The sequence below is a fragment of the Pseudochaenichthys georgianus genome, chromosome 11 (assembly GCF_902827115.2).
Source record: "Pseudochaenichthys georgianus chromosome 11, fPseGeo1.2, whole genome shotgun sequence".
NCBI classification, from domain to species: domain Eukaryota; kingdom Metazoa; phylum Chordata; class Actinopteri; order Perciformes; family Channichthyidae; genus Pseudochaenichthys; species Pseudochaenichthys georgianus.
Genome location: NC_047513.1, coordinates 28,109,928 through 28,128,535, shown reverse-complemented (window position 1 = coordinate 28,128,535; position 18,608 = coordinate 28,109,928). Strand labels below are relative to the sequence as shown.

At 41.5% G+C, this 18,608-nt stretch overlaps 1 protein-coding gene across 1 annotated transcript in view; it reads left to right on the top strand.

The window, feature by feature from the left end:
- LOC117455540 (ubiquitin-conjugating enzyme E2 E2-like) overlaps nt 1-18,608 on the top strand; it is a 61,787-nt gene that overhangs the window by 21,486 nt on the left and 21,693 nt on the right. The window lies entirely within an intron of this gene.

Here is an 18,608-nt window from a genome sequence, read left to right as displayed (position 1 = left end):
TGCTATAATCTGTCTGGGACTATTTGTTTTATTACTCTTATTTTGTATGATGCTTTCAGATTCAAGTAGTACAGTGAGGAAGAGTGTGAGTAAAATATGTACAAGGAGAACCCACACACTCCAGTCTTATATAGCCTTTAGCTAATGAAGAAATCATTGTATTCATATATTAGTCAACCCCTCTGTGTGTGTGTGTGTGTGTGTGTGTGTGTGTGTGTGTGTGTGTGTGTGTGTGTGTGTGTGTGTGTGTGTGTGTGTGTGTGTGTGTGTGTGTGTGTGTGTGTGTGTGTGTGTGTGTGTGTGTGTGTGTGTGTGTGTGTGTGTGTGTGTGTGTGTGTGTGTGTGTGTGTGTGTGTGTGTGTGTGTGTGTGTGTGTGTGTGTATCTGCAGACTGAACAGCTGCTGTGCCCACGGGCCGGCTGTCTCTCGACGGGATGTTTCCTAATAACAAACCAGACCTCCTCCCATTTATCTGACAAGACCACTGCAGCTACAGGAACTGACACACACACACACACACACACACACACACACACACACACACACACACACACACACACACACACACACACACACACACACACACACACACACACACACACACACACACTCCCAACATTGAGAAACATTGCTTCCCGGTATTGTGTGTCTTCAAATGAATAAGGCCCTATTCTGCTTTTGTGTTTCCCCCCCCTTAAATGAATGATCAGACTGTTGCTATGTCATGTAGCTGATATCATAAATAAAACATCACCTCAGAAGAGGACAACATGTCTGCCTCTTTAATAAAACACTGATTACAGCAACATGTATCAGTTCAGTCTAATGGGAAATGCTCCGGAAGTCACCGTGTGTTTCTGTGTATCTGACATGAATGAAGTTTCCTCTTTAAGCCTACGAGAGGAAGTGGTACATTTATGTGTTCGTGTTTCTGTTTGAGTGTCTGTGTGTGTGTGTCTGTGTGTCTATAGACAGAATCTGTAACTGCCTGCATGGCGCAGTGGAGGATACTGACTGCATGTTCAGTGAGAGGCTAATCATTCATCCGACACACAGACATGATATGCATACACACACACTGATGATGACATTCACACACAACACAAACACACACACACCATTGCAGAGACAGGCTTAGTCAACGAGAGATGAGAGGAAATCAAGAGGATGGAGGAGCAGAGAGGGAATTTGTTTTAGCAAAAACCGCCGGAGGAAAACATTTTTGGGTGATTCATCTAGATGCATGGACATGATCAGAATACACATTTTAAAGCTATTAGATCCACCCTCAATCCCCCCGTGGATTAAACGTGATGAAATCTAATTGTAAAATATCCTAATCAGGTTTATTGCCAAGTAGGTTTACACAAGTTGCCTCTAGTGTAGAATGGTTCATAAGAGGAATTATATGGAACAATAGCAAATATAGAACATGGAGAATAACATGGATAATAATAAGTATACATATATATAGAATATTTCAATATCTATTTCCTCTCTGAAGCGGATGGGTATGTCTCTTTCTGTCTCTCAGTTCTCATTTTTATTGCGATGTTTCTCCTCAAACAGTGTGAGCTTAAACGGATATTCTACTTATTTTTTCTGTGCAAATCCCCGGGGGATTCTATCCGTGCAGCTGCAAACAACTGCAGTGATTTGACAGATCATGCTATCTGAAGCTTGTTGAAATGTTTTACAGCAGAACAAAGTGGTTTACTGTAGGAAATGTGCACCACATAATACTCCCCGATTCACTGGAATGATAGTCCTACTGATGTTCAGGTGTATATCAGTATTTAGTGTCTCTACTGTGACATCTCTCCATGCTTTAATGTTCAATAAGCTCTTTATTTTTCTCAAACTGCCTGCTGCAGCACCTCTTTTCACCCTCTGTCTGAAACCAGAGCTCAGTCTGGAGGGAACACAGGGATTTTAGCCTTTGCAGACCATTTACATGCACACAAACCTATAGAACACACTACAGGGAATATTAAACTATTTAAATAATATGAAAATTGGAGTTTGACCCACATCCTTTTACGCGACCCAACTAAATTCTTCTTCTCTTGTTAGTCCCGTTTTCCTGGTAATAAACATCTTTACTTGTTGTAGTAGGAAAAGGACAGATGTTACTAATACACAATGTCATTTCGAGTCACTACATTTGATACTCAACTTGCCGGCATTACACACAAAACCCATGCACCCAGTTAAGCCCGCGTCACACTGTCCCGAAATTGACACCAGATGGACACACGAATATGGAATTGTGAATTCCGCACGAAGATGGCCCCGAACTTGGTCAACAGCCAAGCAACAGCCGAAGCAAGTACGATGCCTACAGAAGGCCACACGATGGCACCCGAACCATACACTCCGTCATGTTGTTTCTGTGAGGGAATAATTCTCCTTTACTCCTAAGATATTTAACCCTTTCTGTGTGTTGACATTTACGACCAAGCCTGGCTCTGTTATCTCTCTTAAGGAATGGGAGGCTCCAGCTATCTTGATGAACCAGTTCAACTCTCGGTCACAAAATGGTTTACGGCTGTGGGAACACTGGCTTTCTAAGCTCCACAGATGTTTACGCCTACCCCAATATGCTCATTAACTCTGCAAACTAGTTAAAAGGACTATCGAGAGATAGGCTGGGCAGAATTGACATGACAACCCACCCGTGCAGTCAGAACCTTTTGCTGCTGTGACTTGTGATATGAATTCTCCGGCCGTATCCTTGCAATAAACTATCATTGTTTGACATCAAAGCTCCAACTCTCCTCGTGTCTCTCTGAGTCCTGACTCTCCATTGCTGCAGAAGTTTCCCTTACAGTTTCCATAGCAACAACAACTTCCTGTCAACATCGTAAACTCGCCTTCAAAATAAAAGCATCTAAATAAAACGGGAAGTTAACCTAAATTACATTTAAGACATACAACTGAAACGAAAGTAACAAAAACAATGTAATATCCTTTTCAGTTTCACAGAACACAAATTGTACTATAATACGATGGCTACACAACGGCATTGCGAGGGCTTCATGTAGTCGTGTTGCCTTCCTAAGACAATCGGCCAGCTTCTTGTTTCCTTCGTATTGTCTTCGTGAGGCGAAAAATGCCCAATGGCACCAATGATCACACGAAGTAAAGACGAAGATGACACGATTTGACAAGATGCCCTCAAGATGGCCTTACGAAGGGCAAAATGGACACACAAATTCAACACGAAAATGAACCTTCGCAAGGTCTTTCGGCAATTTTTTGTCATACCAAAGTTTTTGCCACCGCTCACGAAGTTGCTGCCGGAGCCTGAGAAACTCCACCGGCGGTCATACGATGGCTTAAGATGCCCTCACGAATGGCCCGATGTTGCTACGATCAGAGCCGAATTTGAACATTTCCTTTATCGTGTGTCCATCTGGTGTCAATTTCGGGACAGTATGGCAGGGGCTTTATTCCTTACACATTAAAGGTCTCATAAAAACGTTTTTTTTCTTTAAATCTTCAATGCTTTCACCTTGCATGACGCTGTGTTTGCAATCTACTAAAAGAAACTCTGAAAGCGGCTCTCTCTGACCTGACAAAGCTCCCACAGAGCCTCAGTATTCATTACACACATGTTTTAATAGGCTGAATTAAACTCTAAATGAATAGTAAATCATCTGCAGAATGTTTGCAAGTCTTTAAAACCACAGCGTGACATAAAAGAAGTTCAGATTAAAACAATGATTTTCTCTGTCTCACACAGTTCTTGCACTTTAACCATGAGTGTGTTTTCTGAAACGGCTCCCACTTTCCTCTGTTTATTTTCCTTTTCTCATTCGCAGCCAACTCTCCTTTAAACTTCAGAGCTGCTGAATCAATAGAGCGCTGAGAGCCAGGCTGCACTGTAGCACACACTTCCAATACTGTTACATCACATTACATTTCATTTTGCTTTTACCCAAAGCTGTATCCGATGGAGGAGAAGAGTTTATCTGCCTCTGCTTTACCTGCACACCGCTCAGAGGCTAATCAATTGGGAGAAAGAAGGATTTAAAATAGCAATGCCTCATACTCACTTATAGTCTTTCGCCGCAACATGTTTTTTAGTCTTTTCTTGTGTGAGTGTTTAGATATGCGAGTATACTCTCCTCGTTTAATTACCTAAATAAATCACACTTAAGATCACCGGCCTGTCAAAATGCAGTCAGAAATATCACATTTTTCTCAAGTTAGTTTCTGAAATCTAATCTATTTGAATCGACAATATCGATCTCTGCTGGTGCTAACTACCTAGCTCTTTTTACATGTAATCTAAAAAGACCTTTGTTGCTGCTGCATGAAATCACGCAATCAATCACAAACCTGCATCCACATGTCGTCCTCTCTCTCTGTCTGGGTCTGTCGGGCGTGAGAACGTTTCCCTTTTTATCACTCGAGGGTAGAGCTCCAAATCATCCCCTCTCCTTGCTCTGATCCCTCTATCTGAAAGTATCTTATCTTACTGGAGAGTGTCTTTATTCACGCTGTGGCCTCGGTGCACTCACGTCTGCCATACGTTTAATTAAGTGCTCAGCACAACCATACTGAGAGTTTCAAGGTAGTTTGACTGCAGAAAGCCGACTGTAGGTCACCTGAGCTCCAGATGCAGCGCGATGGAGCCTCAGGGAGCCGTCACAGTGATGGAAAGTATGTGAGTAAAAGCACTTATCTCGTAAATCTGCTCATAGAGTGTAGGTCAACACTGTAAGACACTTCCTACCGTAACAACATATTGAGACTGGCCAACAACATATTTGACCCCCCACCATGTCCTCAATATGACTTGTTTCCGAGGTACAGGGTCCCACAATTTAATAAAGTTCGACTGAAGCGTTCTGTTGTGCACCAGTCAATCCTCGAATGAAATACAGAGTTAAATCCCAGGTAAAATATACGTTGGAGCAGGCGTGTCAAACTCAATTTCATCACGGGCCACGTAGGAATTATGGTTGCACTCAAAGGGCCGGTTGTAACTTTAAGACTATATCAAAATACATATATATTTACTATATATAAAATAATGCATTATGTTACATGATTGCCTCCGCATTGGATTATTATCTGACATGGTAATACATTCATAATTAACTACGTCTGAAAGCAGAAGTCTAGGGCAAGTAATCGCAAGTCTCTTCAGTGAGAATGTCACAAAATGATTTAAAAAGAAAAGCCAAATTCTGGCGAAAAAAAGTAAAAAATAAAGTGACATTTAGAACAATTCTGAGAAAAGGGAAATTCAAATTGGAGATGCATTGTGGGACCTGTAGTTTATGGGCAACGTGCTTCTGTAAATCACCATGTAACCGTATAATGAACATATCATATTCTTTCAGAGCTCTTGTGGGGCCACAGAAAATGAAGTCGCGGGCCGGATTTGGCCCCCGGGCCTTGAGTTTGACACCCCTGCGTTAGAGGGTCTTGAGCATGTTGTCTTCAGTGAATGTCATGTTTTGTTAAATAATAATAATAATACATTTATTTTGGGGGGCGCCTTTCAAAACACCCAAGGACACCTTACAGGGTTACAGATTTACAATTTACATTTACAATTTTACCTTACAAATTAAAACAGTGGATTTAGTGAAGTATCAGCCGGGGTAAGACAAGACAAACAACAGGACATTGACTACAAAAGGACACAGAAGGACACAGAAGGACACAGAAGGACACAGGGTACAGATTATAGAGAAAATGCCAGTTTGAACAGGTGGGTTTTGAGTTGGGTTTTGAATGTTGTTATGGAATCAGACTGTCGATGCGTCGTGGCAGGGTGTTCCAGAGTCTGGGAGCCGAGCAGCTGAAAGCTCGAGCACCCATGGTTTTGAGGCGATAGCTTGGGACTGTGAGAAGTCCTACGAGGTCAGAGATGTAGATGGGGGCAAGGTTATGGACAGCTTTGTATATGAGTAGAATGTTTTTGTAGTCAATAAATGTTTGTTCCCTTGTATTGTGTCTTAATATTTGTCCTTATTTGATGTTGCAAATGGAGCTGCTGTGATGCAAGAACGATGTCAGACTCGATGTGATAATAAGATATTATGGTGTGGTATCGTTGGTTACTTTGCATCACTGCTGGCTCTGTTCATCTCAGAGTGAGTTCCACAGATTGGCCGGATCTTTTCGTCCTGCAGTAAATCTCGGGTTAATTGTCTCCGTGCCTCGGTTGGTTTTCCAGCTGATGTGGCTGCTGAATTGTTAATGTGACCTTTTAGTGGTTCAGCTTTCAACAGCTATCACCTTCAAAGTGTCTCTTAAAAAGGGGGGGTCACCTCTTTTATTTTCAAGGGGGAAAATCCTCATGTGTGGGTAAATCTTAGCAGCGGAAGAACAAGTGTACACACACACACACACACACACACACACAGGATCAGCTTCCTGTCGGGGCTTTCATTACATTCAGGTGACAAATCCCCAGCAGCTAGCACCGTGGGGCGGCGGCAGGACGATGGGTACCCTTACAGCCTGATCTCATTCACTGTCACACACCTGCTTTCACCGAGGCCACGGGTCTGCAACCTTTTTGACCAAAAGAGCCATTTTGCTCCTTTTTCCAAAACATTTTTTTGTCTGGAGCCGCAAAACATATTTCATAGTTTTGTATCGTTATATCAGACAAAAACTACAGTTTTTTTTGCATTTATTAGGCTATTTATTACATGATATAAAACTGTTAACCTCTAATAAGAAACAAAGAACTCTTATAAGGAGAATTAAAAATAATACACAGGACTACTTTAAAATAAATTAAACACAGCCCTTGGGGAGTCCTCTGCACATTTGAAGGAAAAAAAACATTATTAAAATGGGCCCACTTTGAAAGAAATAAAACATATAGCTGCACCCTAAAAAGAGTTAAAGGTCGGGTGGGTAAGAATGGAGAAACCAGCTCGAGTGCGCTAGAATTTGAAAATACACAACCGGAAAAAATCTGCCTCTTCCTTCAGACTTTCTCACAGAGCCCCTCCTCTAACACACACGAACGCGCACATGACCAATGATGGCACGAGATAAGTTTGTGCACAGATGAGATAAGATGAACCTTTATTAATCCCCGAGGGGAAATTCAGTTGTACAAAGCAGCAACAGGGTAAGCGTGAAAAAAGAAGAAGCTTACTCTGTCCCTTCCTGAAGAGAGCATCGGTGTTGTCTATTCAATAAAAGCATGAGCAATCATCTCTCTCACGCACAATGGACTTTATTAGAGGGTCTCAAGAAACCCTTTGCCAATCTACTTCACAGATGATTGGCCAAATGGCGCTACATTTCATTTAGTCTAATAACTTGGCCATTTTTTAAATAGCACATCGAATTGCGCTCTTGATCATGTACTGTCAGACATTGCAACATGTTTGGTGTTTTAACATTTTGTTTATTTAATTATATTTTAATCTTCAAGTTAGTTTATTGAACTAGTTAGTCTATTGCACTATTTCATGTCTTATACTATCTACACATGTCCACCAAATATGGTTGTTATAGCGCAAAACATTAAGGAGATGTCGTGAAAGTCCAGAGCGTTTCAGCAAACATTGAGGGCCAGCTACAGCAAAACTTATTTGGATTGGTCCAAATATCGGGTACCAAAATTGGAGATGATTGGTCAAAATGTGCAGGAGACGTAACAGGAAGAACAGATTTGGGCGAAATACAAAACGGTAGGAACTCCATCAAGGGTAAAATTGGCATTGATTACATGAATGAATTTGTCTCGAACCACAGAATCCAGTAAAAGAAAATGTTTCTTTTTTCAAATGTGGTGTCGATTGGTCAAAATGTGTCTGAAAAATAACCAAAATCCGCTTTGGATATATTTCAAACGGCGTAAAATGTATTCAGATACAAATTGCCATGGCTTCGTTTTGTTGGAACCGACAGAATCCAAGAATGTGATTCTGTTTCTGAGCCTTTCAAAAATGACAAACACAATCTGGCCAAATTGCACTATATTCAACACGGCACTGCCTTTAATCCACGGAAAACCCCCGCCAAGCGTGAAGTAGATCGGACGAACGGTTCTCAAGACATGTGAAGGACAATGGGAGGACACACACACGCAGATCCCTATCTTTATAGTTATATTTACAGAAGGGAGACCTGTGTGTGAAAGCCTAACAGCTATTACTTTCCCACACAGATGAAGCCAGCAATGTGACAAATTGCATATCTGAGAAACTCGCTTTCCACTCTGATTTTCTGCGAGGAAAGTCTTTTTTTATTCCACGCACAGATTATCCGTGCAGGAGAGGGAGTGAATTATAGATGTACTGAGCGTTTCTGGCTGTGAATGATTGCAGTGTATGGGAGCCCATCTCAATAGAGCAGAGACATAAAATCAATGTGCAGAGTGCAACCTAATCAATGCTGCCATGATGACGACACAGGGGGGGCGCTGAGACACTTTTATTCAGTTAGCCCGGGGAGGTCGCCCTGCGTTTCCTCGCCACTGTGATTTATTACACTAAATGTAATGGTGCTGCAATTTTTGACAGCGCAGTGTTTTTTCTCACACCCTTTTTTCTCACAGCAACTTGGCAATTTTTCCCAGTCATTTAATTTAAGTCCCCCTTAAGAGGAGAATGTGTTCGTTTTAGCGAAAGTGGCCTCTGCATATTGGCTAACGAGAAGGACATTCACTCACAATAGGAGCTGAGTCGGCAGGTGACCTTGGTGTGTGTGTGTGTGTGTGTGTGTGTGTGTGTGTGTGTGTGTGTGTGTGTGTGTGTGTGTGTGTGTGTGTGTGTGTGTGTGTGTGTGTGTGTGTGTGTGTGTGTGTGTGTGTGTGTGTGTGTGTGTGTGTGTGTGTGTGTGTGTGTGTGTGTGTGTGTCTCTCTTTGTGCCTCTTGAGGACCGTGTAATGGCACAGCCGGGTCTTGTAGAAGGGCCGGAGAAAGAGACTGATGTATTATTGAAACGCTATTTGACTTCATCTGGTATAGATAATAATAGCCACACTTTACTTGAAGTAGTGCTTACAAGAAATCTGAAGTATATCACGGTATGTGCATTGAGTATTAATGAAATAAAAGGACCGTATACAGCACTGAATATCGAAAAGATGAGGTTGGGTCACAGAGGGGGAGTAGTGTTTCAATTGAGTATGTTAGCTTTAGTTAGTTTAGTTTTCACCTCAACTTTTTTTTTTTAACTCTTTAAAGCGGACATTTTCTGCTCATGATCAGGTTCATATTAGTATGTAGTGTCTCTACTGTGACATGCCTCCATTCTTTAATGTACAAAAAGCTCTTTATTTCTCTCATACTGCCTGTGCTGCAGCACCTCTTTTCACCCTCTGTCTGAAACCAGAGCCCAGTCTGCTCTGATTGGTTAGCTGACCAGCTCTGTTTTGATTAAACAACCGCTGTCCTGCCCCTTAGCCCATCACGTACAATGTGTTAGAGCGCTAGCCAATAGCAGCGTGAGGGTTTCATAGTGACGTCACAAGGTTATTTTGAAAACCTCAATAGAAACAATAGGTCGCGTTAACCGAATATTTTCCGCCAATGACGGATTTTTTTTAACAATGACGGACAAATCTGAAAGCAGTCCGTCATTTTGACAGATTAGAACAAACTCGGAACAGCGCCAAGGTTTCCCCGCAGCGAGGCTCCGGTGTTATGCATGCCCTCCAAAAAGGAAATGATACCGTTTCCAAACCTCACTGTGCCGTACAAATCATTGAAATGTCTGTGAGTTTTGGCTTTACGCTGTGCACGCTCCCGCGAGGTGCAGCAGCCATGCATAACACGGCGCATGTGACCCCCCCCCTTTGACAGTTCACGAGCATGCTTCCTCCCCCCCCCCGCAGAGTTGTGTAAAGGCCAACGGGTAATTCTGGATTTTGACGGAAGTTTTACGATCCTGTCCGTCAAAATGGCGGGCAGCGAAAAAGTCTAGCGCAACCTCTGCTTTGGATGTATATAAATGAAATCCTTTACCGCCCTAATATCAGGGTGATGTTCTGAATCTAAGTTTAGGACTACATCATATGTGTTGGGTTGACAGAGAGATTTCTTTCTGCAAATATCACATTGAAAACCAAAACATTGGCTTTTTGTGGAGGGAACCAGGGAGATGCTACCTTCAGGGACCAACACAGAAATTCAACATCACTCCATACTATAACACCTGGTAGACGTTTATGGTGCAAGAATAGATCTAATGGCATGACATCAAACAGAGACCACACTTTTTTATTATGATATGGTTGGAAAGTAATCTTTTTATCGACACACGCTCAGATTCGCCGGACACAATACTCCGCCTCAGTGTCGGATATATTTTTGTCTTTAGACAAAGAAACGAGTGTTCAGTCGGTTTCCTGTCACTCCTCCAGAATTATTCAAAGTGCAAGCGCTGTCTCAGCACCTTCCATTAAAGTCAAATGTGTTTTGCTTGAAGAGCGTGTAAGATGGAGGAAATTCATTCTCCACAGACGCTTCACCTCTCTCACACACACACACACACACACACACACACACACACACACACACACACACACACACACACACACACACACAGCCTCGCTCTTTCCACTGGGGAATTTTATACTCAGTTTTTTTGAAAAAATATGAAAGCACTTTGATTTTAAGACGTTTTGCTAAAGATGAAAGTATAACAGCCCGTCCACACTACAGCTTCGACAGCTTCAAAAACGGTTTCCAACGTGCCTGCCCATTCACTTTGAATGGGGTGACGTCACTTTTCGCCGAACTGCATTGTGGGAAGCAGAGCGAAGCTTTCCTGGCATTTCAGGATGCAACAGTTGAGCAATGTTCAACTTTTGAAGCTTCTGAAGCTTTCGGTGGAAGCGTCAGCCAATCAAATCATATGCCAGTACAAGCTCTAGCCAATCAAACCGCTGCTTGTGTGTCAGGGGCGGGAGATTCATGTGATTGGTTGTTGGTCGAGCTTCAGACACGCCCAGCTCCAAGCTTTTTTTTGAAGCTGTAGTGTGGACGGGCCGTAAGAGTGTTTTCTCTGGGAAAGGAAACATCACACTGCTCTGAGTTTCTGAAACTGAAGCGATGAGGAGTTTGAGTGACCTCAAATTATCTTAGAACTGACTTTTGTGGATTTCGTGAGAGGGCAGCAAATCACAGCAGGGTTGCTCTATGAAGACATTTTGTCCAATTCTCCCCTGAACTGCTGTAGTGCAGTACAAGTGATAACAAACGTATTATTTACCACAGAGGTAACATACTGGACAAAAGACAGCAGCATATTCTGACAAATTAACTTGTTTTATCTTTTAAAACAATGTCGTTTGTTTGACCTCTGTGGCTATTAAATCTAATAGATCTAACTCACTTTTAACATTTGGCTTGTTCTTATACAAAGTACCTATTTAAACAATCGTATATCTTGTTTCATTTTTTGTTATATTGCAAATTGGTTGGGGGTATGTGTGAGAGAAACTTCCTCTTGAGGGAACACAGGGATTTGAGCCTTTGCAGACCATTTACATGCACAGAAATCTATAGAACACACTACAGGAAAGGGAAAACCCAAAAAGCAGAATAGGGCCTCTTTAATTTACTATTGCCAAATATTTAGTTTGGACAGACCCAAATAATAACGGATCATTTATTGCCCAAAAACCACGATCCAACCCTTAAAAAAAAGGACAGAAAGTTCATTTATGAAATATGTTTTACTCTGAAACCTTGTAATGTCTGAGTAGTCAGACTTTCCTTTCATCGGAAAAAGGCATAAAAGCTCTTCTTCTGCAAGGCCGAACACACCCACAGATTTCCAGCCTCTCGGCGCAGTTTCAATGAGATTGGTGTATCAGAGAAATGGCTAGCCACTCAGTGAAAAAGACCTAATACCAAACTCTATTTTCTTTATGTTGTTTTCTCCTTCTTCTCTTTCATCTTATTTCCCTCTCTCTCTGCTTTATTGTCTGTACTTTCCGCCCAGCGAAAGGCCCAGAGTTAATGAATTACCGTTTCTGCAGCGCGATGGGAGCCATTACTGGCTGCAGACACAGTGAAGGTTATCATAAACACATTTGCCTCCCTTTAGTGGCTGAATGTGAGAGAAGATGAGGGAGAAAATGACTCGCATTCAACATTATCATTTACTTAAATCATCACTGTGGATGCAGCGTAATGGGCTGCATGGGAACATACGCCAAGTGGTAACTGAGAACGCTTCGGGATTCATGAAGCTAACACAGAGATGGCGTTTGTTAAAGGAAAACTGTTTTGTTTTATACACGGCACAAGATTATGTTTATTACAGGATACTTGTTTTTTTGGGTATAAGGGGAACTAATGGAAAAGCGTCCGTTTCACCAAATACAGAAAGTTAATCTGGTCGGATTTGTGTTTTGTTTTCTTGTTTTTTTATTCAGATAGTTCCTTATTGCTAGGGATGCTCCGATCGCCAATTTTGGGGTCAATCGATACCGATCGCCGATCCGATCGAGTGGGCGGGGCCTATGGGGATCTTCCATTTAAAGTGATGTTTAATTTTAAGTTAATGGGGCTCATTCACTGGCGCTTCCACAAACAACAACCAACATAATTATTACATTAAAATGAAGTACATTATTCAAGTTTACATTAACTTTGGATAATCCAGTGCTGAGTGACCCGACAGTGAAGAATAAATATATGTATAACTAGTTTAGCTAGTTCCAGAGGTAGATCAAATAGCTAAGTGTGTTAGGTCTAACTCTTAGTGTGTGTTTCGCTCCGCTCACCGGTCCGTCACAGCGGGCGGAGCTGCAGGATTTCTGCTTCACACACGTTGCATACCGCTATTTTACTGTCTTTTTCGGACACCTTCAAATCCTGCCAGACTGGTGAAGCCATTTTAGCGAGCTTGTTTTGCCGCGCACAGAGAAAGTATCATGTATTTTACGTCATCATTTTACGTCATCATTTTACGTCATGCGATCGGCTCTCGCGATCGGCATTTATAGAGAGCACCGATCGATCGGCAGAGAGTAAGTATCGGCCGATCGGAGCATCCCTACTTATTATCCTTAATTATGCAAAGTTCTCGTGCAGCTGCTTGAGTTTACACAATGTTTAACATCTGAGACTTTATGTTCATACAAAATCTTGACTTAAGGTCCTCTTACTAACCTTTTCAGAAGCTGAAAAGTGTTGAATAGTTGTTAAAAAGCTTCTGAAAAAGTAAGTGGAGCCCAAGTTTAGCTTTTTTCAATAATTTTTAATAATAAAAAAATGTGTTGTCAGTACTAAGTTGTTGCTTTTATTGGCACATTGTCAGTCAATCAGAAACTTGATTCCTTTCCCTTTGTATCTGATCCTTTACTTAATAAGCATCTAGTCAAGTGTTGTGTGGTACCAAGTAAGCAATAACCAAACTACCTCCTCTTAAAGACCCATCAGTGTGTTATCCAAAGATAAGACGTGAGAGTTGAGGATGATGCACTTAGTGCCCGCCATCAAAGCAAATCATCCACAAAGCCTAAATGGCCTAATTCATTTCCAACTGCTCCGTATCGATGCATATCTCTTTCTCTCATTACAACGGCAGTGTATTAGATTTGATGTCTGCCTGTGAGCTGTCACTAACATGCAGGACGTTATCTGCGTCTTGATTCCTTTCATGTGATCTGGTTAATTTAATATTTGTTGATTTGTCCCTGGAGGAACTACTTGGAGATTATGCGTCATGAACAAAAGTGAATTGTTTAATTGGACTCTTTTCAATCCATTAACTCACCTAAAAACAGTTGTTTCTGTTTTATGAAAATCGTATCTTAAGGTAACCATTTCAGAAGCTTTTAACAACATCTCAGCAACTAATGAATGTGTTAAAGATGTGTTTAAATATAGCTCGAGTTGTTTCAACAAGGGCGACTAAAATATGTTAATTTGTCAGTAAAAGTAGTTCAAATCTTGACTTAAGATCTTCTTATTTGCATTTTAGAAAGGGAAAATGGTTGAATATGTTTAGGGATGTCTACAAAGAATCTGAAAAACCTAGTAAATGGTAAATGGACTGTATTTATAAAGGGCTTTATCCAGTCTTTGCTTCATCATTCACCAATTCACACCTCATTCATACAGAGAAAGTAAGCTAACATTCACACACCTTCACACACCTTTCACCAATGGGGAAATGACATCGCTGTTTGTCAAGGGAGCTTCCAATGCTAACTTACACAAATATATCATCAATGCACTAATCTGCAGATACAGTCTGATTGTATTGCCGTTTCCATGGAAGTTCCTCTCGTTGCACACACACACGCACGCACACGCACACACACCCCGGTTTACTGCAGGGATGTAATGTTGCTAGGCGACATGTTCAAGACAATGGTGGTGTTGGTGGTGCAATTGGTTTAGTGCTGATTTAATGGTCAGAGGCTGTTGGAGTTTCTCCAATCAGCCGTCTGTCGCCTGCTCTTGTCTTCTCTGCTCCCGGTGAACTGGAGCATTGTGGTTATAAAGCAGAACCAGGTGAAGAGGGACAAAAGCCAGTGCGAGCCAGCCAACACTTAGTCCTTTTAGCGAGAGCAACAAAGGAATCAAAAGAGCTTTTATCTCAAGGGGGCCTTAAGCAGTTCACCTCTCTCTCCAGCCCGGATCATTCCCAGAGACCTTGAGCTTACCCTTCGTTAAAAGCGTGACGTGGTGACGCTGGTTAGTGTTTGCTAATGAGGCTTTAAAATCCTGCTAAGCTGCAAGGAACGGCCTCCAGAGGTTTATGGTTTGATAACGCCGCTATAACCAGTTGATGGTTGTACCAGCGTCCTGCTGAGGTTTTATTAATTAGGTTTGGCAGGTTTTTCTCAGAGTCGTGGGTGACGGAGTTAGTGCTTTGTAGGTAATTCGTCATTAATAAATGCATTTGTTTCGGGTTATTACACTGTAGCCCAATTAAGGTTGGGGTTCAGTAATGAAAAGTTAGATTTAAAAGGGTCGATGCTTTTGAAATAACTAGGGTTGTACCAGATTTTGTAAAAAGGAAAATCATTCAAAAGGTATCACGCTGGCCATCCCATCCATCGCAAAGTACTCTTTCTATTGCCTCTTCTAGTTCTTTCTCAAAGGCAATCATACAATTTCTGTAAAAACAGTGTTCACTTGTTGGAAACTCTCCAAGTTCCAAAGTTCCCTGAAGTCGGACATAAATGGGGAAAGGGCTAACACATCTAAATTCCATCATTGGATCATTTTGATGGTGAACAATCATCTTTGAATCCATTTTTAAGCCAAAATGGAATTAAATCTTTTGATTTAGTTTTAATCTGACGGGGAAATATTGGGTAAAATATCCAGTTCTAGAGATAGAGTCGTCTGCGAAGCAAAGGATGATTTTAAAAGATAATTGCCTCTACTTTTTACAGATAGGGTTCTGTGAGCAAATAGTTGTTTCTAAAGATAAAGGGATCAAGCCTCAATCAAATGGGATTGTTCACACATGATCAAACAAATCCACTATGGGAATATACAGAGTAGTTCAAACACCAGTAAAGTCTACACTTCCTACTCCCTGGCAGTGTTTCTTTCTCCTGCCTCTCTCTCTCTCTCTCTCTCTCTCTCTCTCTCTCTGTGTGTGTGTGTTTCTTTATTTCCCTGTGTAATAGATTGTCTGTTGTAGCCTCTCTGTTCACTCCCCGGTGAGTCACTGACATTTGCGCAGTGCCCTTAAGCGTCGAAACATAGCTGAAGCGCTTCAGCAATAATAACAGTGTGTTGGTGGGCTGGATATTGAGCAGATAATGCCATCAAATAACCTGTAAGCAAACGCACCCCGAGGAATCAACGGTGTTTTGGGAATTCTGGTGCATGCAACATTGAGACTTAAATCAAGACTTAGGTTTTGGTAAAAGGAAACTTGAGTTAGTTGTTACCAATAGTGCTGATTCTCTGTCTGTTACTTTAGATGAAAATAAGGAGCCCCTCCCCACGCCCCTCTGAGAGAGATTTGGTTAAAAAGAACACAATGGAGCTCTAGGAGGAGATTCAGGTGATAAGGTGGGGGGGGGTTACCTTGGTTGGTGATTGGCTCATGGTCACACAAGACAACACATCGTTATGACATCATAAAGTGGCCAAAATCTGATCAGCTCATTTTCAGACAGGTTTTTATAGAAATGGATCAGGACAAAAAGTGAGCGAATCTTTTTTCCTGAAACTTTCAGAGTCTCTTTCCACAGAGGGGACACATGTTGATGTAGAAGAGACATGAAGAAGAGGGGACACATGTTGATGTAGAAGAGACATGAAGAAGAGGAGACACATGTTGATGTAGAAGAGACATGAAGAAGAGGGGACACATGTTGATGTAGAAGAGACATGAAGAAGAGGGGACACATGTTGATGTAGAAGAGACATGAACAAGTGGATTTTGCATAATAGGTGACCTTAAATGCCAAAAACCAAAAAGGGTGAACAAGTGCAACTCGCCATAATAACGCTTTTCTTTTCATCCTGGACGTGTGTTTATTGGGTTTGAGGCATGAAGAAATCGTTTGTAACTTAGATCAACATTTCACACGAGTCACAGCACTGTTTTTACTGATTAAAACAGCTTTCCATAGACATTGAATAAGGTTTTGTAGATATCTGTCTGCAGCCATCAATAAACGCCTCCCTACCTCGAGCTTTAAACTGTGAGTGAATGTGACTTGAGAGAGATGGTTGGTGGTCCTCTTTGTCACCTGCCCTCATTAGCTGAATTGATTAGCTAAAGCAATCATTGACACACCCACAGGGGGAAATGATAAATGATGCCGCTCAGAGGTCACTGAGCCGCTGCTTCCTCCAGAGATCTAAGCCGAAATTAAGTCAGACTGTGGATAAAAAGGGCTGTTTTATTACGATGTATAAGCTTTCCGAATATTCGTTCGTTGGAGTACTATTCGGGTTTCAATTTCGTTATTCGGATATTCGTTTTTTTTTTTTTTCTCATTTTTTATTGAAATCTCCAATATCAACATAAGAATTTCTGCCTCTTCGGGGGGTGCTAACACTTAACCATAAACGTTATCGTTTACTTTCTCCGTCTTTATATGTAGATATGACTTTTCTCCGTTAATCTCCGGCACGTTGTTTCCATAGCAACAGCAACTTCCTGTCAACTGCGTTAACTCTCCTTCAAAATAAAAGCATGTTCATAAAAAATAGAAAGCCAAGCCAAATTACACTTAAGACATATACAACTGCAACAAAAGTAACGGCCCGTCCACACAGCGGCGTGCGTTGACGCTTGCCGGCGGGCGTGTCTGACACTCGACCAACAACCAATCACATGAATCTCCCGCCCCAGACACACAAGCACGCGGTTTGATTGGCTAGAGCTTGTACTGGCATATGATTCGATTGGCTAACGCCTCCATCGAGGCGTCAAAAGTTGAACATTGCTCAACTTTTGAAGCGAGCAACGCCAGCAACTCTCCACGTCGCTTCCCAAAATGCAGTTCGGCTAAAAGTGACGTCACCCCATTCAAAGTGAATGGGCAGAAGCGTTGGAAGCTTCAACGCACGCCGCTGTGTGGACGGGCCGTGACAAAACAATGCGATATCCTTTTCAATTTCAAAGAACACAAATTGGGTTATATACATAAACAAATAACCATAAAACAACAATACTGTAGAACAGGGGTATTCAACTAAAATTCGACGAGGTCCAATTAGAGAAAATCTCCCCATGCAAAGGTCCGGAGATTCAAAATGTTTAACTTGCTTTATGAATTAGTGTGATATATATTGAAGTAGCCTGTAGCTTTATCAACGTCTGCATGTAATCAACAACTGACTGCCAAATAAAGAAAGTACAATTCATAAATAACAATATTTATATATATTTTGTCAATTAACATTGAACTACACAGATATACAGTAAATACTGTGGATAGGTGTAATGTTCCTCTCGGGCTGCATTTAAACATGAAATAGAGAAAATAAATAAAATAGCTTTTTGAAAATGTGTGCATCTTAAAAGTGCTTAATTTTAGATAAATAAAATAAAGTGTAGCAACAGCTTGAGTTTCCCTTTTTCTTTGTTAACCATTTCACATCATGACTTAACAGTTTCAGACGATTATAGAACAATATCAGTCTTTACACATCATAACAAATTAACAGTTTTAAAGTTTCTCTTTCTTTCCCTCTTATATTGCAGTCCCTTACTCACTTTGTGCTGTTCAGTGCGAGAATTGAGCTCGAGCTTGTCCTGCCAGGAGTTTAAATCTGGGCTGAAATGGTGTCAGGGCCATTCTCATACACACATGCAGGTGCTCATTGGTTAGCCTCGGTTAGCCTGCCCTGGAACGATATTTATTTTTTGTGACCTCAGTTCTGACTTGAGAGGGAATGTTTGGTCAAACACTTTGTGTTTTGTCTCATCGTGGCGTTTTGGCACTTTTAATGAGCGCCACGGTCTCTGAACAAATGAGACACACTGGCTCTGTGCTCCCAGTGGGCAGGATGGACATGAATGAGTCCACTCAGGGTTAAAAGCTCTGTTCTCACTGTCCACGTTCCTCTTCTTGGAGAGCGCCATGTGTAATTATTTGTCTCTCCCTGTCTGCCGATAATGCGCCTGTTCACTCTCCTCTCCGCTTCTCTCCCTGTATCGCTAATTATTCTCTTCAC